Source organism: Mesocricetus auratus, unplaced genomic scaffold (genome assembly GCF_017639785.1).
Source record: "Mesocricetus auratus isolate SY011 unplaced genomic scaffold, BCM_Maur_2.0 Super-Scaffold_100020, whole genome shotgun sequence".
Taxonomy (NCBI): domain Eukaryota; kingdom Metazoa; phylum Chordata; class Mammalia; order Rodentia; family Cricetidae; genus Mesocricetus; species Mesocricetus auratus.
In genome coordinates this window covers 19,258,453-19,281,033 of record NW_024429201.1, presented here as the reverse complement: position 1 = coordinate 19,281,033, position 22,581 = coordinate 19,258,453, and the positions used below count along the sequence as shown (strand labels likewise).

Below are 22,581 nucleotides of genomic sequence, written 5' to 3'. Positions count from 1 at the left end.
AATTTATAAGACTAAGCTGAACCTTCATAATTTTTTTGTTTGGCTCAAAGTCATAGGCATTAGAAGATGGCTATTCCAAAAAATAAATCAATATACTTTCCTTTAAAACGGAGCAGAGTTCTTGTCACGGGGGCATCTGCAATCTGTTGGACATTAGCACCCTCTGCCTGAGGTATAGGCCAAGGTTTGACAAAGCAGCTTTCTCAAGCTGCATTATAATCACCTTCGTCAAAGCCAACGACGTGTGAGGACTGGAGCTCTGGGTTCATCTAGATTGCTTTTAACTCTGTCTCTGGAATTATGTGATGCTAGAGCTGGAATATTATGGAAAGGAAGAAATCAAGACTCAGAGAGATAGTGTAATTTGTAGATACCCAGCTACTTTCACACAGACCTGGGACTCCAGTAATCCCGCCTCTACCGTCAACATGCTGGGATCCTAGCACTCAGACCAGCATCAAGCTTTTTCCTGCTTTCTATTTTGAGAAAAGTGTAACTTGAATTTTGGATCTTCACATCCGGCCTTAGCCCTTAACATTGTTTCTATTGAAGGCAACGTATGGCGTGCAGTGCAAAAAGCAGAGGAGGTACTGTTTGGGTTGATTTCAAATTCTAGGCAAGGACCTTCTTTCCATCTTCTAACTACCTTAGACGTCTAAGATAGATGCTTTTGTTCTACAAGGAAAGCTGAGGTCCACAGAGCAAATGTCCCCAGGAAGGGAAACCTGAGCACCTCAATTGATATGAATAGCCAAACCCTGACCTTGGACATCTCCTGAGAGCACTTTTTACATAGAGGGAACACGGTGTACAAGGGTGCCTGGAGCCTTAGGAGGAACTGGAGACGTTATTGTTCTCGAAAGGAAAAGAGGTAGCGTGCTTTGGAAGTGGAGGCAGTGGTGAGGTAGAAGCAGAGGCGTCACAGACGGAATTGAACTATGATGTCGTTTGACTCCATCGATCTGAGATGCCCACATCTTCATCCTTTACTTCTACACTGAAACACTGCCATCCTGGGTGCCAGCAACAAAGACAGAAGGAAAAGGGAGTATCATGAAGCCAGTGAGTATCCGCCTAGCTGTGTTCCAGAGAGCTCCAGGACCAACAGGACTAAGCCTCATTACAGCATCTGTCGTAGGGGTTGTTTGCTACAGCTTCTGCCACAGGGGTGTTTTGAAAACTCTCTCAGGAAGGACTGAGGCCAGTGAAGCTAGTTCAAATAATCATGTAGCAGTGGGCACACATTTGTCCAGAGGTAAACCCTAGCCAGGTGGTTTGAATGAGACCGGCCCCATAGGCTCGTATGTTTGAATGCTTAGGCCCTGTATAGTGGAACTGCTTGGGAAGGATTGGGAGGTGTGGCCTTGATGGAGGGGGTGGGTTCTGAGGCTTCAGAAATCAACATGAGGTCCAGTCTCTCTCTCTCTCTCCCTGCCTCCCTCCCCCTCCCCTCCTCCTCCCTTCCCCTCTGTCTACTGCTCTTAGCTACTGTTCCAACACTATGCCAGTCTGCTTCCAACCATGACCATAATGACTAACCCTCTGAAACTGTAAGTAAGCCTCCAATTAAAAGCTTTCCTTCGAATGAGTCATCTTGGTCATGGTGTCTCCTCTCAGCAACAGAAACCCTAACTAAGACACCTAGTGTTAACCATGGGCTGTGAGTAGTGACTGTTACGATAATGTGCTTGGTGAACCTTGGCAGATTCCATGGTGGGCTAGGTTGACCCGGCAGGGGACAAATTATGCCAGGCAGACAGAGCTTAAGTGAGAAGTTTTATTAGAAAGAGGAGGGAAGGGGGAAGGAAAGAGAAAAGAGGTAAAGACAGAGAGAGAGAGAGAGAGAGAGAGGGAGGGAGGGAGGGAGGGAGGGAGGGAGGGAGGGAGGGCAGAAGAGAAGAAGACAGGAAAAGTCCTGTCTGCCCCAGGGGAACAGCAGAAAAGAGAATGGGAAAGAGAGCATAAGTGGGCGGGGGGGGGGGGTCTGTCTACCTGCGTTCAGACTACACAACCATGGAACCCTGGGCTGACCAGGGTACTGCCTGAGTGCATTCTGCCAGGTAACAGAGGCAGGCCAGCATAATGCCCGAATCCTTACAATGACTGTGTCAATATATTTCCTCATTGGCAGCCATGCACCCATGAAGAGGGACATCTGTAAGAGACAGGTGATGCGTGTGTGGGAATGGGTGAGGGGCGTTATGGGAAATCTGTGAACTAAAGCTTGAATTACACATAGAAGGTGCTCTAAAAATAGCTTATAAAAAAGCCTCATGCTGGCTGGATGGTGGTGGCTCACACCTTTAATCCCAGCAGAGGCAGGCGGATATCTGTGAGTTAGAAGCCAGCCTGGCCTACAAAGCTACACAGAGAAACCCTGTCTTGATAAATCAAAACAAAACAAAAAAAAAACCCTGATGCTTACTGTGGTATGTGAGTGCGTGTGTGTGAGTGAGTGTGTGTATGTCGGAGAGAGAGATAGAGATAGATAGATAGATAGAGAGAGAGAGAGAGAGAGAGAGAGAGAGAGAGAGAGAGAGATGGGGAGAGAGAGAGAGAGAGTTGCCTTGAAGATCAACTGGGAGTTTCCACAGGGAGCTGATGAAGAGGTTACTAGGTGGGAGATCTCAAAGGCCAAATGGGAAACCTAGCTTCTGACCTAGCTACCTCAGTAAGTGGAGGCCCTGACCTCCAGTTCTGTAAACAGGAGGACTGACTGGAAGGGATCCCATTTCTCCCCCATACTCCCAAGGTCAGGATCCAGGAGTACTGCCAGCATCCAGCCAAGGTTAGTCTGGATCTGAGGAGGCCTCTGAGTTCTGTGGCCTTCAGAGTAGGCTACAGGACTGCTCTCATGAGCCTCCTACAGCCCAGCTCCTCCCCACATAGAGCCTCTTCCTTCCTGGGGGCAGAGTCAGCTTACACCAGGTGTTGCTGACATTTAGACCCTGAAGGTCATTTCACCCCAGGTCTGTTTGGCTGTGTCTCCTCCTTAGGCTCACCCACGCATTGTCCTGGGCCAGCACAGCTTCCTAAATATTTTCTTTCTTTTTGTAACTCCCAGCAGACAAGTTTTCTCCCCAAAAGCAGAATGTTATTTTCAGCACCAGCTGAGGTTCTCAGTCTGTCACCTTCTGTCCCAGGCTTGTCCCCATTCACTTGTCAGATTGTAGGGTTTGAGCCTCTTCAAGAGAATGGCAGGTGGCAGCCTGGGCTGGATGTCTAGATCATATCTCGTACACTCCGTTTAAATTCTAGAATGTGTTTTGTTGGTTTTCCTCAGCCGGCCCACTTAGTGCTTGCTGGAGGAAGTAAAGAACCTGGCAGTCTCTGAGCCTCCAGTCAGCAGAAACATCTCACCAGACGGGGTCCAGGTTCCTTCCAGCTCCCATAGCAAAGCACCAGGCTGGGTCTGCTGGGCTTTGCAGAGTTTGCACGCTGACTGCTCTGGTGTGAGTAAAATAACTTTTAAGATGGTAAACCTCACCAACTTAAAGGCCATGGTAGCATTTGAATTTGTGACACACCACACCTTTCTTGAGGCCCATTGAACCGGATTCTTTGAGCACTGGGCCTACAGCTCAGGTACCTAGAGGTGCAGTGTTGCTTATTAGTACCCAAAAGCCAAGCATTAATTGATTTGGCAGGAGGTACAGTTGAGTACTGGTAACTGATGACTTACAACAGTATCTGTGTATGCCAAGACCCCAGGCTCGGCTGACACCCCTTTTGCAATAAATTTAAGCTTTAAGGGTACCACACAAGGCAACTAGAAGTAGGTGTCTGCTCCTTCAGAAACTTCACTTCTTGGAAGTGGTTAAAGAGCCCAAGAGTCTGAATTATTAATAAGCCAAGTCACAGACTCTTCCAGATGCCATTTGAGGAAGTTGGGTTTGCTAACATCCAGAAAACCAGTCTTCTGAAGCCATCTGGCCTCTCAGGAAGAGTTTCCTGAGCCATCCTAGAGTCCAGTCTGGTGTGATGAATCCCAGACTCCATCGTCGTGGACCACTGCATTCATTTCCTTGGCAACGTTTGTGCTTCTCTTCTAGAGCAGCCACATAACCAAGCTGGCCCCTCCTGTGACCTGTCTTTCTGGGCTGGTAACCAGCTCCAGTAGCAGATATTCAAAAAGGTGCCAAGCCACTGTCACACATCTGAACCTCAGCAAAGCCCAGGAATGACCATGCTTAAAAGCATGGCACATAGTACTGCCTACTCCTGGAGAAGGGAGAGCCAAAGCCTTAGGCTGAGATGTAAGAGCTTGTGGTTGGGAGGCTAACAGCAGCAGCGTGTACCCATTGGTTACTTACTGCCTTATTTGCTTATGCGTGTATACTTGAATATGTGTGCTGCCTTGACCCAGATTTTACCCTTCCAAACATATTTTCAAAGTCCCAAACACTTACTGAATACCCGCTGTATTCCGTGCATTTTGACCCAAACTAGGCACAAGCCTTGCCTCAGCAGAGCTCAGGGTCCAGTGGGAGAAACAGATTCTTACCACCAGTCCACACCAACAGCTCAGTGACCACCCCTTCTGAGAAGCTCAACCAGGAAGAGCCCAGGGACTCTCACAGAAGAGCGGGGTGATGGTCAAACATGATTGTCCCCGGATCAGACTGAGGAACACTTAGGAGCACGGCAAAATGTGCTCCTGTGTGTACTAGCTTCTTCATGTCACTGTCCTGTGAATCGCCACTTCTCCACAAACTCCGCTGCCATGAGGGTCTGCCTCAGGCAGCAGAGCAGCAAATGGACTGAAACCGAAGACAGGTGAATCCTTCTCTCTCTGTCTCTCTCTCCCTCTCTCTCTCTCTCTCTCTCTCTCTCTCTCTCTCTCTCTCTCTCTCTCTGTCTCTCTCTGTCTCTCTCTCTCTCTCTGTCTCTCTCTCTGTCTCTCTCTCTCTGTCTCTCTCTCCTCTCTCTCTCTCTCTCTCTCTCTCTCTCTCTCTCTCTCTCTCTCTCTCTCTCTCTCTCTCTCTCTCTCTCTCTCTCTCTCTCTCTCTCTCTCTCTCTCTCTCTCTCTCTCTCTCTCTCTCTCTCTCTCTCTCTCTCTCTCTCTCTCTCTCTCTCTCTCTCTCTCTCTCTCTCTCTCTGTCTCTCTCTCTCTCTCTCTCTCTCTCTCTCTCTCTGTCTCTCTCTCTCTCTCTCTGTCTCTCTGTCTCTGTCTCTGTCTCTGTCTCTCTCTCTCTCTCTCTGTCCTTCTCCCTTCCTTTCTTAAGCCCCTCACGTTGCCACAGTGACACTAGAACCAACAGGGGAATGTGTTAGTGGAGAGTGTTCACCAAAAGTTGACTGGTCACTTCCCAGCAAGGTTGTGTAGTCAGTTGCTCGCAGCCACTAGTAAAAACTTCAATGGACTTACCATTAAGTAAGTTCTATTAAAAATGAGAACAAATATTTTAGAACTCATCCCTTTCTGTTTTTACAGTTTATGCTACTGTTTTGTTCTTGTGTGTCTTCGTGAGTGACAGAAATCTAGAATGGTGGGTTCCCGTTTTCAGTTCCAGCCTCATCGGGCATCATGTGGTTGCTGCCGTTGGCCACAGTGGATGTATTTACAACATGGATAAGCAGTGAAGGCTATGGCTTAGTGCTGTCTTTGTCCCCAAGAGCTGGGGGTGAAACATTTTCTACCATGGCGCCACCTGGGGCCAATTAACAGGGAGCTGGGGGATGGGCTGGAATCAGAAGAACTATGCAGGAAGGGGGCGGGGCTCGAGCCATCTCCTTTCCTCATTCTGATCTTGCTTTTAAAGCATAGCTACTGTTTTGTCATGGAAGCCACTGGCTCAACTATACAATTATACATCCCAGCTCCTGGATGCTCGGGGCTGGGGCCACAGGACCCAGCTCTAGCCAATGACATGAGAGTGTGGTGAGGTAAGCATAGCAGGGGACATGCATCAACTCCAGATAGAAAGTCTGTGTTGCTGGCTGGTGACTGCACAGGGAACTTGCCCAAATCATGCAGCCCCAAGCTTCACTGTTGTTTTGTCTTTTAGGCACAAAAGCCACATCCTAGTTGACATGCTTCAGTTAGAGGGAACAGTTAGTGGAAGCAGAACTGCAGAAGCCAGGAAGCAAGGTTGGTGCGTTCTTAGGGACTTTACTGGATCCTGGAACTATGGACCAGGTCTTTGATGGATTAGGTCTTTGTACCCATTTTGACAGGTACTGGGGACAATGTGATGCATTTTAAGGTTAGGGTGGTGCCTCAGTTGTGCTCAGGTCTGGGAATCTGTTACAGGAGTGAAAAATCTGAGGATCTGGAAAAGTCTTGATATGGGCACAGACCCTTATTTCACATTTCATCCTCTTCTTCTTCTTCTTCTTCTTCTTCTTCTTCTTCTTCTTCTTCTTCTTCTTCTTCTTCTTCTTCTTCTTCTTCTTCTTCTCCTTCTCCTTCTTCTTCTCCTTCTCCTCCTCCTCCTCCTCCTCCCTCTCCCCCTCCTCCTCCCCTTCCTCCTCCTCATTCTCCTTTCCTGGAGTGATGGGCTGGAGGAGAGATAGACATCCCTTGGCCATGGAGAGAACATAGAGAAGCATGCCAACAATAGCCAGGCCAGGGAGCTATACTCTCTATCCAAAAAGTAAACTGTGGCTTAGGCAGACTGTTCTTAGGTCTCTATTCACACAGAATCCTACTAAGAGAGAGGTTCTCAACCTTCCTAATGCTTCAACCCTTTTAATACAGTTCCTCATGCTGTAGCAATCCCAACCATAAAATTACCTTTGTTGCTACTTCATAACTGTAATTTTGATAATGTTATGAATTGTAATGTAAATATCTGTGTTTTCTGATGGTCTTAGGCAACCCCTGGGAAAGGGTTACTTAAGAACCCCTAACAAAAGGTTGTGATTCCCCCCACCTCCCAAGTTGAGAACCGTTGAACTAAGACATAAAAGTCATCTTGAGGGGTGACTTGAGTGTATCCGGCAGGAAGAGGCAGGGGTTAGTCTTCAGGTGAATAGAGCATCTACTTTATGCCTCTCAGAGTCACGGGCCTTGAGCACTGACATTCCCTGCTTTGAAATGCCTGGCCTTGGCCAAGTGGAAGGGAAGACCCTGGTGGGAAGGCAGAGGCAGGGGTAGGATTGGGTTACCAGGTTACAGCCTGTGGGTTATTCAGGAGAGATGTGGGTTTCTGACTAGCAGGATGCAGAATGGATTCAGGTGGGAGCAGGCCAATCTGGTGCCTAGGCTGCAGCCTTCCTTCCTGCCTCTCCTTATTTTAGTCCGTGAATGGCTTTCAGATCTTAATTCCAAATTCTCAGGTTCTGGTTACAGTAGCCAGGTCTTCCATGCCCGCTGTGAAGCAACTTACCCAGGGAGAGGCCCGTGAACTGAAGCACAGGCAAAGAAAGAAAGAAAGATAGAAAATCCTTTAGCTGGTTGCTGGCATTCCATGTAGCCCTCTTTCCTATGAGAGCTGCTCGTCTCCATGGAAACAGACACGTCACAGTGTTGCAGACAGTGATGGCTAGACCCAAGCAGGCAGCTTCTTATTGGCTTCATCTTGGACACTGGGGTCAGGGGGTGAGATGACCCAGAGCGATGTGACATTACATGTATCTCTCCACTCCTTCTCTGCCTCTCTCTTTTTCTTTCTCCTCCCTCTGCACAGCAAACAGGAAAGGATTCCAGCTATGTAGAACATTTCTCTATGTTGTCTTTCTACTGTCCTTCTTATATGAGGAATGTTTGTCACTCCCCACACACACCTGAACGCCCTCCCCTGTACACACCTGCACCCCCCACATCTACACCCCCACATACCTGTACCCCCATGTTCTGCTCCCACACAGAAAGCACAGAAGGGACTCATTTCATGGAATTCTCTAGAATTTTTGCTGTTTATGAAAACACAAGGCTTCTCAGGCCAGCCTTCCTCAGGTCCCTTAAGTCACTCTAAGAGAACTTCACGCTAAGGGGTCTGGGGGTACAGGAAACCCTCATACTGTCTTAGAGGGCAATGCAAGGTCACCCACAAGGGAGGGTCTGTTCTCCAGGAGCATTGGATTTTTTGTTTTGTTTTTAGTGTTGTTGTGGCTTTTGTTGTTGTTATTGTTGTTGTTCTCCTTCTCTGAGATACAGGTCGTCTCTTCCTTATACACAACAGGGTATCAGGGTATCAGAGCGTTCCAGAGAGGAGCCTTAGTAAGTGTGTCAGGACAGTTCCAGCACACAGGATCCTCGGAAACACTACAGCTTTTGATTGCTGGCCCTCTGATCTTATAGACACGTGCTTTCCAGAGGACACTAGGAAATGGCTTCCGGTTCCCTAAGCCCCTCCCGCAAAGGCCTCATTCTGCAATTGATGACACTGGAAGGTATTGGATGATGTAGGGCTCAGAAGTGAAGAAAGGGGTCCTGTTAAGGCAGGACTTTTAGGTGTTCGAGAAGACCCTTGTCTGTGTGGCGTGCATGCCTGTGTCCCTGCAGGACAGTCCCGGGCTGGCAGCAGCTTCCATTGTTGGCCTCAGGACACCGTCACCAGCACACTCCTCAGCCTGCTGAACCCTCGTCTCACGGTGTCCTCAGGAAGCTGAGTCACCCTCCTGTGTCTGACTCCGCTGGCTTTGTACACAGCCAGACTTGTCTCCTTGTAAATGGAGTGCTGGCTGGCTGGGGACGAACGAGCACAGACTTCAGATCAACTCAGGCCTCTCACAGTGTGAGGGTGCCAGAGCCATAGATGGAAGGAGCCACTGCCTTAGTAAGTCACAGGTTCCATAAGGCAAAGTCCCCTCACTGCTCTTTCTTTTGGGGGACTCATGGGCTAATCCTGCTTGCCAGTTGGTCCAAATAAGCTTTAGTGTCACATAACCCTTTCACATGCTTTTCTTAAATATTTCAGAATATTATTGGAGTGCTCACCTTAGGAGGGATGCTATGTTGTTAAGTGTTCCTGTTTCTGGTTGTGCAACATAAGGACTATTTCACCCTTCTGCTAGACTGACTGTTTCTTCTTTTTTATGTTTGTTTGTTTATTGAGACAGGATTTCTCTCTATAGCTTGCAGCCTGTTCTGGAACTCACTCTGTAGACCAGGTTGGCCTTGAACTCATAGAGATACTCCTACCTCTGCCTCCCCCGAGTGCTGGGACTAAGGGTGTGCACCGCCACCATCCGGTAACCCTCTTGAGTATTAATACAAATTCTTCTGAACTTAGTAGCCTTGGAGCTGGACAATGACAAGAATATCAGACATCTAGACATCGGTCCTGCAGTAGTTCATGCCACATCATCGCTATCAGGGTACTTCAGCCCTGAAAGCAGGACGCAAACATTTGCCATCAGCTAATAATAACCATGGGTAAGTCAGCATCCTGGTGTCAGAACAGTACCTGGACCAAGTGTGCCAGCGTGGAAAGGGACAGCGCTTACTCTGTCACCTAGTACCTGTGACCCCTGCCCCCATATCTTTAATGGGAACAACAATGCCCTCATACTTTATCCTCAACTGTAATTTTTTATGTTCCAGCAGCTGCACGGTATCTATGAGGTATAAAAGGTTTTCAAAAGTGAAGTGCTGTGACTATGTGTTTTGTTTTCTAGTGGAAGCTCCTATTTTAGGTTAGTAAATGTTCAAATCCTGAAATAGGGATTCTTACAGATCACAAGAACTCATGCCTATATCATGGAGAGGAACCATTAAGGACCAGCAAACAGTGGACAGTAGACTCAACTTGGTTTGGGATGTCACACACTAAGTAATTCAAAGCAGGGGACTGTAGCTCACTACTATAAGAGTAACCCAGTGCAAAGCGATTTTTCTGTCAGTAAGAGTCTATAGACCACTGGCCCTCAGCCTTCCTGATGCTGAAACCCTTTAATACAGTTCTTCATGTTATGATGACCCCCAATCATAAAATTACTTCCATTGCTACTTCATAACTGAAATTTTGCTATTGTCATGAATCATAATATCTACTGTATAACCCAAGGGAGTTGTGGCTCCCAGGTTGAAAACGGCAGCTTTAGGAGGAAATGGAAGCATAAACTCTTCTAAAGTGAGCCTCCCTCTCCTATCATCTTCCTTCTTGTCAGAGTTGTAGGAGGTGGGATGGCTCAGTAAGCCATGGGCTTTGTCAGTCTGCATCCGTCTATTCCAGCGGGGAAAAAATGTCTGCCTGCCCCAGGAAGAGCAGACCCACATCATTCAATCAGCTCAAGCCTCTAGGGGATATATGAAAAGAGAAGGGCTTTGCATCAACTAACACTTATTTTCTGAAGACTAGCTGCGATCTTTTTATGGTTTCCCAGCTGCCATTCCCACCAACCCAGGATGGTCCCGTGGCTTCTGTGAGCATGGTAAGAAGCTAGTCAGTTCAGGTCTTTTCACCATTTTAAATATTTTAAAAAATAATCTGGTTATTTTGTATCCTGACCTCAGCCTCCCCTCCCACCTCTCTTTCCACTCTACCCCTACCCCATCCCTCCTCTGTAACCACTCAAAGAGCCTCCCATGGGCTTCAGCAAAGCATGGTGTATCAAGCTGCCATAAGACCAAACACCTTCCTCTGTATTCAGGCTGGGCAAGGTAATCCAGCATAAGGAACAGGTTTCCAAGAGCCAGTCAAAACACTAGGGACAGCCCCTGCTCCCATTGCCAGAAGTCAAGCTACACAACTGTCCCATATGTGCAGAGGGTCTAGGTCAGTCCCATGCAGGCTCTCTGGTTGTTGGTTCAGACTCTGTGAGTCCCCATGAGTCAAGCTAATTGTTTCTGTGGGTTTTCCAGCAATGTCCCTCACTCCCCAGCCTAACCCACCCCGTTCCTACACTCCCTCTTCTCTTGCCTGAGCAGGACTCTCTGAGTGTGGTCCAATGTTGGTCATGGATCTCTGAACCTGCCTCTATCAGTTACTGAATGAAGGCTCTCCAATGACAACCAGGGTAGTCACCAATCCCATCACAGGGAACGGCCAGTTTAGGCTATGCATTCAGTGCTATCAGGAGTCTTAGCTGGGGCCATCCTAGTAGACTTGTGGCAGTTTCCCTAGCATTAGGCTTCTGCTCAACTCTTTCCAGTCATCTCTTTCAGCACTGTCCCTCTCCACCCAACTCTCAACCCAAGCCATCAAGCCCCCATGCCCACCCACACCCACCCCACCCAGGACATCTCTATCTCCCCTTCCCAGGGAGATCCATGCATCCTCCCTGGGGTCCTCCTTGTTACCTAGCCTCTCTGGGTCTGTGCAATCTATAGATTCAATGCAATCCCCATCAAAATCCCAACACAATTCTTGACAGACCTTGAAAGGACAATGTTCAACTTCATATGGAATAAAAAAAAAGCCCAGGATAGATAAAACTATCATGTACAATAAAATTACTGCTGGAGATAACACTATCCCTGACCTCAAGCTCTACTACAGAGCTATAGTAATTAAAAACAGCATGGTCTTGGCATAAAAAATAGACAGGTGGATCAATGGAATCAAATCCAAGACCCAGACATAAACCCACATATCCATGGACACTTGATTGTTAACAAAGAAGTCAAAATTATACAATGGAGAAAAGAAGGCATCTTCAACAAATGGTGCTGGCATAACTGGTTGTCAGCATGTAGAAGAACAGAAATAGATCCATATCCAGAACCCTGCACAAAACTCAAGTTCAAGTGGATCTTTTCACCATTTAAACAGCAGCACCTAGCACCTGGATTTCCCTAAAGCAGAAACCTTTATCTGACTTGGCAATGAAGTCTGGGCATGGCCATAGCTTCGCTGTGTACCTCAAGCTTGTTTTACTAAAATGTTCTGTTAATAAAATGCCATTAACAATGTTCCCAATTTTTGCAAACATAGGGATCTGACCCACACCATGAATCAGAAGCAGAGACAGGCTGTTCCAGTTTCTGGGACCATAACATAGCTTGTTGAGATACAAATCCAAGTTAAAAAATAGAAGTCAACAATTTCCAGTGGAATAAACCCACCTAGTAATAAAAGGAGACAGAAGCACCACAGAGTCTGTGCATACTTTTGCATAAAGGGCAGGATGCATAATTCTGTCCAAGTCCTCCCTCTCCCCCACTGCTTGTAATCCTCTACCCCTGCTTTGGATTAGGGATTGAGTCCTGGGCTTCTCACATGCTAGACATATGATCTACCACATGCCCAACCCTCCCATTTTAAAAAATTCACATCTATTCTGCTACAGGTTAGGAAAGGATTGTAATCTGTGTTTTATATTAGTTTTTTTTGTGTGTGTAAACACTATGTGAATGAACACATTTAACCATGCTATCTCTGTGTTGCTTGTGTATACATAGAGGCCCAAGGAGGTCAGATCACTAGCAGAGCTTCTGTGGGTCCTCCGTGTGTGCTTTACTGACCACACAGAGAGGCTGCCATTTCTGACCAGTGTTGTTAGCTTTAACCTCTTGGTGGCCATTCCTGGGTCCCCAAAGAAGGGTTCCAGGAAAGGAGGTGGCACATGCAGGGTGCAGAGCCTGAGGGACCGTGGATGAGCCAACCTGACCATGACACTGAAGCCTACAGATATCTCAGTTCTCGTGCAAATACATGCGCAGCTGGCTTCACAGCCGTGTTACAAAGACAGCCGCCGTGAAAGTGTTCACTCGACTGTAAACTGAATATATTAAGCACTTTGTCCATGAAGTTAGAGAGGTTTTTAAATAACTGGTTTCAGTGGAGAGGTTCTAAACAGCCCCACAGAATTCAGCCTTCTCCGAGGAGCATAAAGCTACATCCTGATGTCTGTTTCACTCTGCACACGAAGAGTTATTCGTCACTGCTAATGGCCCAACCCTTCTGTCCAAGTCTTTGTTTTCCACAGTGTTCTGTGCACGTGTGGGAGGAGAAACTCAGGAGGGCCGAAGTGGGGAGTTGTAACTCTTTCCAGCCTGCTACCTTCCTTGACAATGTGTATTTATATTTTAAAATCATGATCACGAATCTACTGTGAACAGGGAAATGAAGAATGGACTGTCAGTGTGGAGCCCAAGGAAGACCAGGACCGTATTGTCCTCCTTCTGACGAAGCACATGAGTGATATTAAGTTCACTTATGTGGCAGTCCCGAGACTTGTGCAGGTTGGTAGAAGGGGTCCCAGTTAAATGCAGTGAACTACAAGCAAGCCTGCTTTAAATGTATACTAATTATATAGATATTTAAGAGCATTTTCACTTATTTTTATCTTGTTATATGTGTATGGATGTTCTGCTGACATGTATGTCTGTGTGCTATGTGCATGCAGTGTCCAAGGGAACCAAAAGAGGGCGTCAGATCCCCTGAGACTCGAGTTACACATGGTTATTAGCCACCATATCGGCACTGGGTATCAAACCCAGGTCCTCTGGAAGAGTAGTCAGTACTCTTAACTGCTGAGTCATCTCTCCAGTCCCCTGAATATATAAATTGCAAGGTTTTGAAACCTTAAAGTCAACTTTTATGTTTATCTGATTTTGGTTGTCATAGCAAAATACCCAAGCCTGGATGACTTATAAAAGAAATAAGTTTATTTCACTTGCTGCTACGGTCTGGAAGCCCAGTACGGTGTGGTCACCTCAGACCATGGTGAGGTCTCCCGGCAGCCTCACAGGATGGTGGATGCCACCTCAGGGAGAACCTATGGGATCACATGGAGAGGCTGGAAGCAAGAGTTCAGGTGAGGTACGGGTTCTCTCATGCTAGTCTGCTCCAGAGGCAGCTGACCAACCCGAAGTACATCAGCTCTTCCCAGTGGCATGTCCCATGACCTAATTAATGTCTGCTGGGAGTCACCTCTCAGGACTTATATCACAGGGGCTGGAGAGATGCTCAGCGGTTAAGATCACTGGCTGCACTTCCAGAGGACTCTGGTTTGATTCTCAGCACACACATAGTGTGTGTTCCAGGGGAATCGATGCCTTCTTCTGGCCTCTGATGGCACCAGACACACACATGGTACATGCAGGCAAAACACCACACGCAAAAAACAAACAAACAAAACAGTTGTACTACTGTTCAGCACCACAGCCCTGATGAGCATGCTCCTACCATATGAATGTTTGGGGAGAAACACTCAAAACGTGTCCAAGCTATAGCAAGCAGCCCCTGACACCTCCGCTGCCTGGGCTGCAGATTCTGAGTGCCAGAGGGAAGGTTTAGCGTATCCTCCCTCTTCCCTCCACCCTTGAGCACCGCAGCACCCTTCCGCCGGAGCCAGCCCTAGAAGCTATGTTTGTTTTTTATGACACGTGCCAGTCCAGGCCACAGCTTCTGAGACCAACCTTCTGGAGGACCCTCACATAAGTACGTGGGGAGAAAACGTGTTCTCATGTAATAGCAACAGACTCGAGATAACCCAGAGGGCCATCACCCATCCCGGGGAGAATGGGCAATAGACAGTTACATTCCTCTGCACAGCACCATGCTATGCAGAAGTTAAAGTGAGTATCCAAAGCCAGAGGCTGGCATCAGGGTTACACTTTCAAACACGACAGGAGTGAAATTGAGAGCTGTATGCTTATACAAGCAGGTTGTAGAATAGAGGCATATTTGGAGTTTGAAAGCGTGCAAGCAAGATCATATTTTATTCATACATATATGTGTTTGTAGAAATGATAAAGGAAGGCCTGGAATGTTTCACAGTTAGAACACTTTTAGCCCTTACAAGGTAGTGAATTATCAAGTGTTTTTTTTCTTTGCTTGATTGGATATATATATATATACATATATATATATACATACATATATATCATTCTCTACATTTTTATAAAATTATGTTAAAATAACTGAAAAAGAAAAATACATCAAAATATCTGTAGTAGTTAATTCTGAGGGAGGGGGTTTCATGTAAAGTCCCCCCCCAACCTGTCCATTATTATATTTATTTTATGGCAGACAAAAAGGTCATTGATATAAGGAAGATGCACATCTGAGAACTTTAGTCAAGCATAAAATCTTTTCTCCCTGTAATGAGGTGCAAGAATGAACAGTGCTCCTACATGGGGAGTTTCTGTACTGTATGGGCACTATATACAAGCTGTGTGTATGCATGAGGAGTTTCTGTACAGTATGGGCACTATATAAGAACTGTGTGTACGCATATGCTCAGTGTGTACGCATGGGGAATTTCTGTACTGTATGGGCACTATATACAAGCTGTGTGTACACAAATGCTCAGTGTGTATGCATGGGGAGTTTCTGTACAGTATGGGCACTATATACAAGCTGTGTGTACACATATGCTCAGTGTGTATGCATGAGGAGTTTCTGTACTGTATGGGCATTATATACAAGCTGTGTGTTCGCATATGCTCCACTGTGTGTACGCATGGGGAGTTTCTGTACTGTATGGGCACTATATACAAGCTGTGTGTATGCATGAGGAGTTTCTGTACAGTATGGGCACTATATAAGAACTGTGTGTACGCATATGCTCAGTGTGTACGCATGGGGAATTTCTGTACTGTATGGGCACTATATACAAGCTGTGTGTACACATATGCTCAGTGTGTATGCATGAGGAGTTTCTGTACTGTATGGGCATTATATACAAGCTGTGTGTTCGCATATGCTCCACTGTGTGTACGCATGGGGAGTTTCTGTACTGTATGGGCACTATATACAAGCTGTGTGTACGCATGGGGAGTTTCTGTACTGTATGGGCACTATATACAAGCTGTGTGTACGCATGGGGAGTTTCTGTACTGTATGGGCACTATATACAAGCTGTGTGTTCGCATATGCTCCACTGTGTGTACGCATGGGCAGTTTCTGTACTGTATGGGCACTATATACAAGCTGTGTGTACGCATGGGGAGTTTCTGTACTGTATGGGCACTATATACAAGCTGTGTGTTCGCATATGCTCCACTGTGTGTACGCATGGGCAGTTTCTGTACTGTATGGGCACTATATACAAGCTGTGTGTTTGCACATGCTCAGTGTGTAGTTTGTATGGAAGTCATATTGGTTACACTTCTTCCCAAGATGCAAGTGACTGACGTGTGCCTTGGGAGCTGCTGCCCGTGAAGAAGGAGAAACAGAGTCAAGAAGGCAGTGCAGGGGTGGGGAAGGAGGGGTGGTAGAGGGTGAGGTAACAAAAACCAAAAGCAACATTAACACAACCCTGTCAGAATCAGGGGACACTGGAGCCCTGGGGTAAAGTGAATGTTTTGGGTGAGACTCACAATGCAGGAATCCCTCTCATGAGGGCGGGGCCTTTTGCAGAGCCATGGAGAGTACTGACTGTGGCCCCTTTGCAGTGAGGAAACAGAAACCCGGGGGTTTGCGGGGGCGGGGGAGCTGCTCTTTGCCTCCCAGGACAAGGGCAAGGAAGGCTGGTTGTCATCTGAGTTCTTCGCATTGACCAGCCAGCCTGCCTGAGGCCTGGGGCATCTTCACTGGCCTCTAGCTGGTTCTCTGGAATCTTCTGGAATAAATGCCAGTTCTGCCCTACCACTGCAAATGGCAATGCTTGGCTTTTAATGAATGTAAATGACACATTTCCTTAATACACAGAGAGGTAAAAGACTGATTTATGCCTTTTCCACACATACAGGGACAACTTAATTTAATGGAGCTGAAGGGGGCGGGGCGGGGTCTTGGTGATGGCCCATCTGGTCCCACTCCTGTTTAGCACGGATCACTTCCCACTCATGACAGGGATGCTAACTAATTGTGAGTACTACTTCCAAACACCATAGGATGCGGTGTAATTACACTGTTCACAAAAGAATCCCAAACCTGGCTCTGTTTTGAATTTGATAGAACATAATGAGAAATCTCTGTGACAGATGACAACATTCTTCTTTCAATTAATGGGATACTTGCTTGAGTCATCCTCAGAACCGTTAGGCGCCGATTAGAAAGATTTATGGCTACAAACGACCTAAAACAAACATTCTCCAACTAGAAAGTGCGGCAAAATGATCTCATTTGAGCATTTGGGAGGTCACTCATTTGAATGAAATGGGCACAGGCAAAAGAATTCGCTAGGCTATTTTCCAGCCAAATCTGAAGGTCACATTGCTGCAGTACAAATCTCATCAGGCCATTGTATGCAGTGTTTCATTCATTCCTTCACTATACAGTCATTCATTCATTAAAACCACCCAAGAGAAGTATGCAACCTTGTTGGGAGCAAGGTGTAGGTTTGATGGTGTTACACTCCAGAGATGAACGGGAAAGGGACATGTCTCCCAAAAGGACATGGAATATTGGCAGGAGAACAGATGCAAAGCTAGCTGTGTGACTTTGGGTGAATCACTTAACTTCTCTGTGCTCCAGAATCCTACAAATAAGGAGAAATAATTCCTGCTGTCCAGGCCTCATAGCACTGCTCCAAGAAAAATGATGCTCACTGGCCATACAGAGCAGCACAGATGGAAAAGCCATTGATGTTAAAACGCTTACTGTCCGAGAGGGGAAATTTAAAGCACACAGAAACACCCACTGCACAGGCAAAAGGCCAATCTTGTTTTGATAGAGGTACACATTTGCTTATTGGCTCCAAGCATCCACTGAGCCCTAATAAGGTCCAGATGATGGGCTCAAACGAGGAACACAGTTGTTCGGAAGACATATGCGCTACTCTTTAAATGCTCACAGCACGGCTGCAGTTACCACCGTGGCGCTCACTCTTGCCGCCTGTTAGAACATTCATTGTGCCCTCTTGATTTCATTGCTCTTGGGAAAATCACCCAGACTCCCCCTGACCCTCCTCCCTCCTCCTCTCAGTTGAAGATGAGAATTGGAGAAAACAGTCTTTGGAGACACACAAGCCTGCTTGGACCCTGCCTGCTCAAGCTGGGTGAGCTGAGAGAGTTACTTGACATCTCTGAGGCTTGGTAGCCCCCTGGGCTCTGTCTGTTACAGGGAACCACACCAACCTTATGGTCTCTGGTTTGTGTGTTTGGTTGGTTTTTGGTTTTTCTCTGTGTGGCCCTGGATGTCCTGGAATTCGCTCTCTGGCTCAGAGATCTGTCTGTCTCTGTCTCCAATGCTGGGATTAAAGGCCTGTGCCACCACCATCAGCCAGATGAGCACATCCTAGATAAAGCCCCTGGCATACTGAACAGTCTCTGGCAGTTGCAACCATTGTTATCACCAGGGCCATCTTAATCCATCTGCCTCACTTCCTCCATTTATGGAATGACTTGAGTTTTGAGAAACTGTCTGGTTCAACAGAGTTGTATTTTCCTTTTTCAGTTACTGATTTGGGAGAAGAAAAATGAGTGTGGTTACAATGTTCCAGTTACTCAGAAGACAGAGTCCCCTTTCTTGGTGCTTAGTCTCTGAGGTAGATCCCTCCAATCCCCAGGACCCTTCTTCAACCTTAGGTTTTAGAATGCTTTACACTTCTCCCATCAAATGTGAAGACGCCATCCTTTTGATCTGGTCACTCTGGATTTAGTAATTCAGTTTCCAATTGTGAAAGGAAGCAAAACATTTAGATTCAGCTGACTCAAGACCTTCTCTCTGGACAGTTAACTATCTGCTCAACTTAATATAGTATTAGAAATAGCCATCTGTGTTACTTTCTGTTTACAATGTGAAAAGGCTTTCCAATGACAAACGTAAGTCACTGGAATCAAGTGGCCATTGTAAGAGCTGAGTCTTGGGTGGAGGCTGCTGGGACAGACCACAGTGTAGAATTAGTGGGTGAGCCTGATCCTTTGTAATGATGCTTGAGTCCCCATACAATACTGCACTTGTCAGCAACACCCCCAGGGACCCATCGTCAGAGTCCTGGAGAGGACCACAGAGCAGTAATCAAAACCACTGCAGGCATCACAAAAACGGCATGCCCAGAGGCACTAATGGCCTGGGTACCGTCAGTCAGTCAGTCAGTCTGTCTGTCTGTCTGTCTATTATTTACAGGACATTTGTCATTTGTTCACCCATTCAGTCTTCTTTGCTCTCATCATCAGGTTTCAAACAGCACATATTTTCAGTTTCCCTCAAACTCACAGTTCATCAGATTCTTTAATTCTGTGAACATTTGCTAAATGTTTGCTCATTTACAGAAGACCATGCCAGCACTGGAAACTGGAAATTGGTAGTCCTTCATAGGGTGGATTTCAATGCTCCCCCAGCCTTCACACTGGCTCTGCTTGCTCCTGTCATGGCTGCAGATCCACAGAAATGATTCCTATTGTCTTGTTCACGGGAGCACGTTCCTGCATTAAGGCGTGAGCTGACCCACATACAGGACTCCCCCAGATGAAGAATCATGTGTTCACATTACTCTACCCTGATAAGATGAGTGGGTGAATGAAGCACTTCATTAATTTCCCACACATGGGTGCCCGCCACTCATGTTTACAGGAAAAGCCTTTCAGATCACTCACTTCCACCACTGAGGAGGTTATTGGAGTGAGCTGCCTCTCACTCATAGAATATCGGGCCAAGGACTCAGAGTGAGGGAGCTGGCTGAAGGAGACTGTTGCTAAGGTTACATGCCATTCAGCGCGGCTGGAAAACAAGGGCTAGCGTAGGGTTTAACACGGGCTGTATTCACAGTCTGAGATGCCGAGGCTGGCGATGGAGGTGAGGCAGGGCAGTAGAAGGCGTGGAGTTTGTCCCGGCTGTGCTTGCCCGCTGCCGCTGGCCATGCCAGACCTCACGGCCTGTGCTCTCAGGTCACTCTGGTGAGCTTCAGTGCACGGACTTGATGCTCTCAGTCCACTCTGGTGAGCTTCAGTGCACGGACTTGATGCTCTCAGAGCAGTAGAGAGGCGTGGAGTTTGTCCCGGCTATGCTTGCCCGCTGCCGCTGGCCACGCCAGACCTCACGGCCAGTGCTCTCAGCCCACTCTCGTGAGCTTCAGTGCGCGGACTTGATGCTCTCAGAGCTTCACTTTCTCTCCCCCACGCCCAGCCCTGTCCTTCCTCCACTTCACACTAACTGAGACGTCCTGGGTCCTCTCCTAGTTATAATCTCCACGGTCTTACACTGCTATCTACTCCAGAAACCCATTCCTGACAGTGCATTCTGGCTCTGGATGTCTGGATGTCATTCATTCATTCACTCACTCATTCATTCATTCATCCATTCACCAAACAGCTATTAATTGCCCCATTGTTCAGCTTGATAGTATGCTCTGGGCACACAGGGTTGTAAAGACAGTTTCTTGCCTGCATGGAACTCAGTGACCGGTGAGAAAGGCAAGTAAGCTATCACCAATTCCATCCTGTCCAATATTTGTTCACTAAGTGCCTAACTATTCCGAAAGACCTCGTGATAGGATTCTTGAATACAAAGGAGGACCTTCCTTGGATTTCAGGTAAGATGGAAACTGTGGAAGATGTATTTAAAATGCTTGTTTGTTTGCTTTTCGGTTTTTGCTTTTTTGAGACAGGGTTTCTCTGTGTAACTCTGGCTGTCCTGGAACTCACTCTATAGACCAGGCTGGTCTCAAGCTCCACCTGCCTCTGCCATCTGAGTGCTGGGATTAAAGGTGCATGACACCACCGCCTGGCTTTAAAATGCATTTTAAGCTACACATATTCACTAGCATCACAAGACAAACAAGTTGACTAGGTTAGGTCAAAACCAGTGTTATTATTTTGGTACCTCCACTCCCTTAGGCAAAGGGAGAGACGGCAGAGAAATAAAATTTAATCTGAGGTTCCAGGCAACTGCTGCCCAAGGATGAATAGTGTTCTCCAGACTGGCATGTTTTTCTGTGTCTGCAGGAACCCTGGCTGGGAGTGACAGAGGAGTCCATCATTCCTGTCTTGTTTATATCCTTCCCTTTTGTCCATGCTACCCAAGAAGATGCTCTTCTCTCAGAATCTCAGCTTTGCCTGGCGGGTGCACAGTAGGGAATGAGAAGGCAGGTAAGGAAATATTCTTCCATCTAGGTAAGCTGTGAAGTGAAGTGTATTGATGCCTTGTCATGACATCCTGTGGAAATCAAGGGCAGAGCTTTCTCCATGGCCATTACTCGTGTTTCCTTGTATTTCTGAAACTGCCCAGAAATGGGTGTCCTAAAACTCTGTCCGTTCACTTCCCCACACTGCGCTAGAGGACTGTATTTGTTTACTAGTTTGTTTAGTGGGGGAATTATGTTATTTTCTGTGTCCTGCTGTGTCACACTGCATTATTAAAGAAGATGCAGTCAGAATGAACTAAGTGGACAGGGAATGTCTGGGAAAGGGGCTGTGTGTGGTGGGGGAGGCAGAAGGAGACCAGACTTGTGATGCGTGCTGGTGGCTGCAACAGAAAAGGAGACCAGAGTTGGGAGGAGGCTCAGACTGCAGCCAGACTGATTCTCAGCCGAGCCAGCAGGGAGCAGAGGGTGCCAAGCTGGGCAGGTGTGGCTCTGTCCTAGGGTCTTATCATGCTTGAGTATGGTCAGCCTATGGAGAGTAGCGCTTCAGCACAAATGCCAAATTCTCTCCAGATGTGCATAGCTGGAGGCCCCAGGTCTACTCTCCTCATAGTACGATATCTGTGTGGACCGTGTCCATGGCAATAGTGGGTTGAATAAGAATGGATTCCACAGGCTCACATATTTGAATGCTTAGTCACCAGGGAGTGGAACTTTAGAGAAGCAGTAGGAGGTGTGGCCTTGTTGGAGTAGGCATGGGAAGGAAAAAGACCCAGTCTCTCTCTCCCCCTGTGATTCAGGATATAAAGCTCTCAGCTACCACTCCAACCTCATGCCTGCCCAAGTGCTGCTATGCTCTCTGCCATGACGATAATAGATTGAGCTTCTGAAACTGTAAACCAGGCCCCAATTAGATGCTTTTTAAATAAAAGTTTTGTTACTCATGTTGTAAGACAATGTCTATGTCCTCCATTTCCAGTGCCGCAAAAGTTCCTTCTCCCGTGTGTGTTCTTCAAGTAGCTCCCTTCCAGGTCCCGAGGACTTCTCTTCCTGAAAGAAACAGAGAGGTGAGGAGCTACATTTCTGCAGCTGGCCATGTCTCCGCCTAATTCGCTCCTTCTCAGTGTCACCTCAGCAGATCACGATAGCCGCCCAGTGAATTGACTCTACACTCCTATTCCTGCGTGATCTGAGCCCCCAGAACACCTGGAGAAAGAATGCTAAAATGTGTTTGCTTCCCCCCCCCCCACTGCAGCTTTCCTTCCTGATAACCAGGGACAATTACCTCACCTCTTCTGGCTTGCTGATCTCTTGGAAACAGAAGTCCAAAGTTCCTCAGTGGCACCTCTAACCTGTAGTTCAATAAAACATGTGATAATTGGCTGCCTCTCTGAGACTAGAACCTCTAACCCTGCAAGGCTCACAATTGTGAGGTAAAGTAAAAAGTCCCTGTGTGTCACTGGGAGTGACAGGAAAGGGGGGGTCACCTGTATTTTCAGATTTTGGCTCCTGGATAGTTCAAAGTTAGTCAGACTGTGTTATAGCACCAACGTGGATATTTAGCACATCCCTGAGACAAAACCAAATAAATGCTGTTACATAGTCTGTGGAAACACAAGCTGTCTCTGATTCTACTTCTAGGTAAACTAGAAAAGAATGCCAAATCAGTAGCCACATACTGTGTCCCTGAAGCTCTATTGAACATTATAGTGAGATACTGTGTCCAACACCTGTAAACAGGTCTACCGCCTCCTTTGGCCTGTGGTGATTTGTCGCCAT

At 47.0% G+C, this 22,581-nt stretch overlaps 1 long non-coding RNA gene across 1 annotated transcript in view; it reads left to right on the top strand.

Moving 5' to 3' along the window:
• Positions 1-22,183, top strand: part of LOC121133202 — a 30,642-nt gene extending 8,459 nt beyond the window's left edge. The window contains exons 2-3 of the long non-coding RNA XR_005869994.1: positions 20,666-20,809; positions 21,782-22,183. This is a non-coding gene — a long non-coding RNA (uncharacterized LOC121133202). The remainder of the gene's footprint in view (positions 1-20,665; positions 20,810-21,781) is intronic.
• Positions 22,184-22,581: the final 398 nt, after the last annotated feature.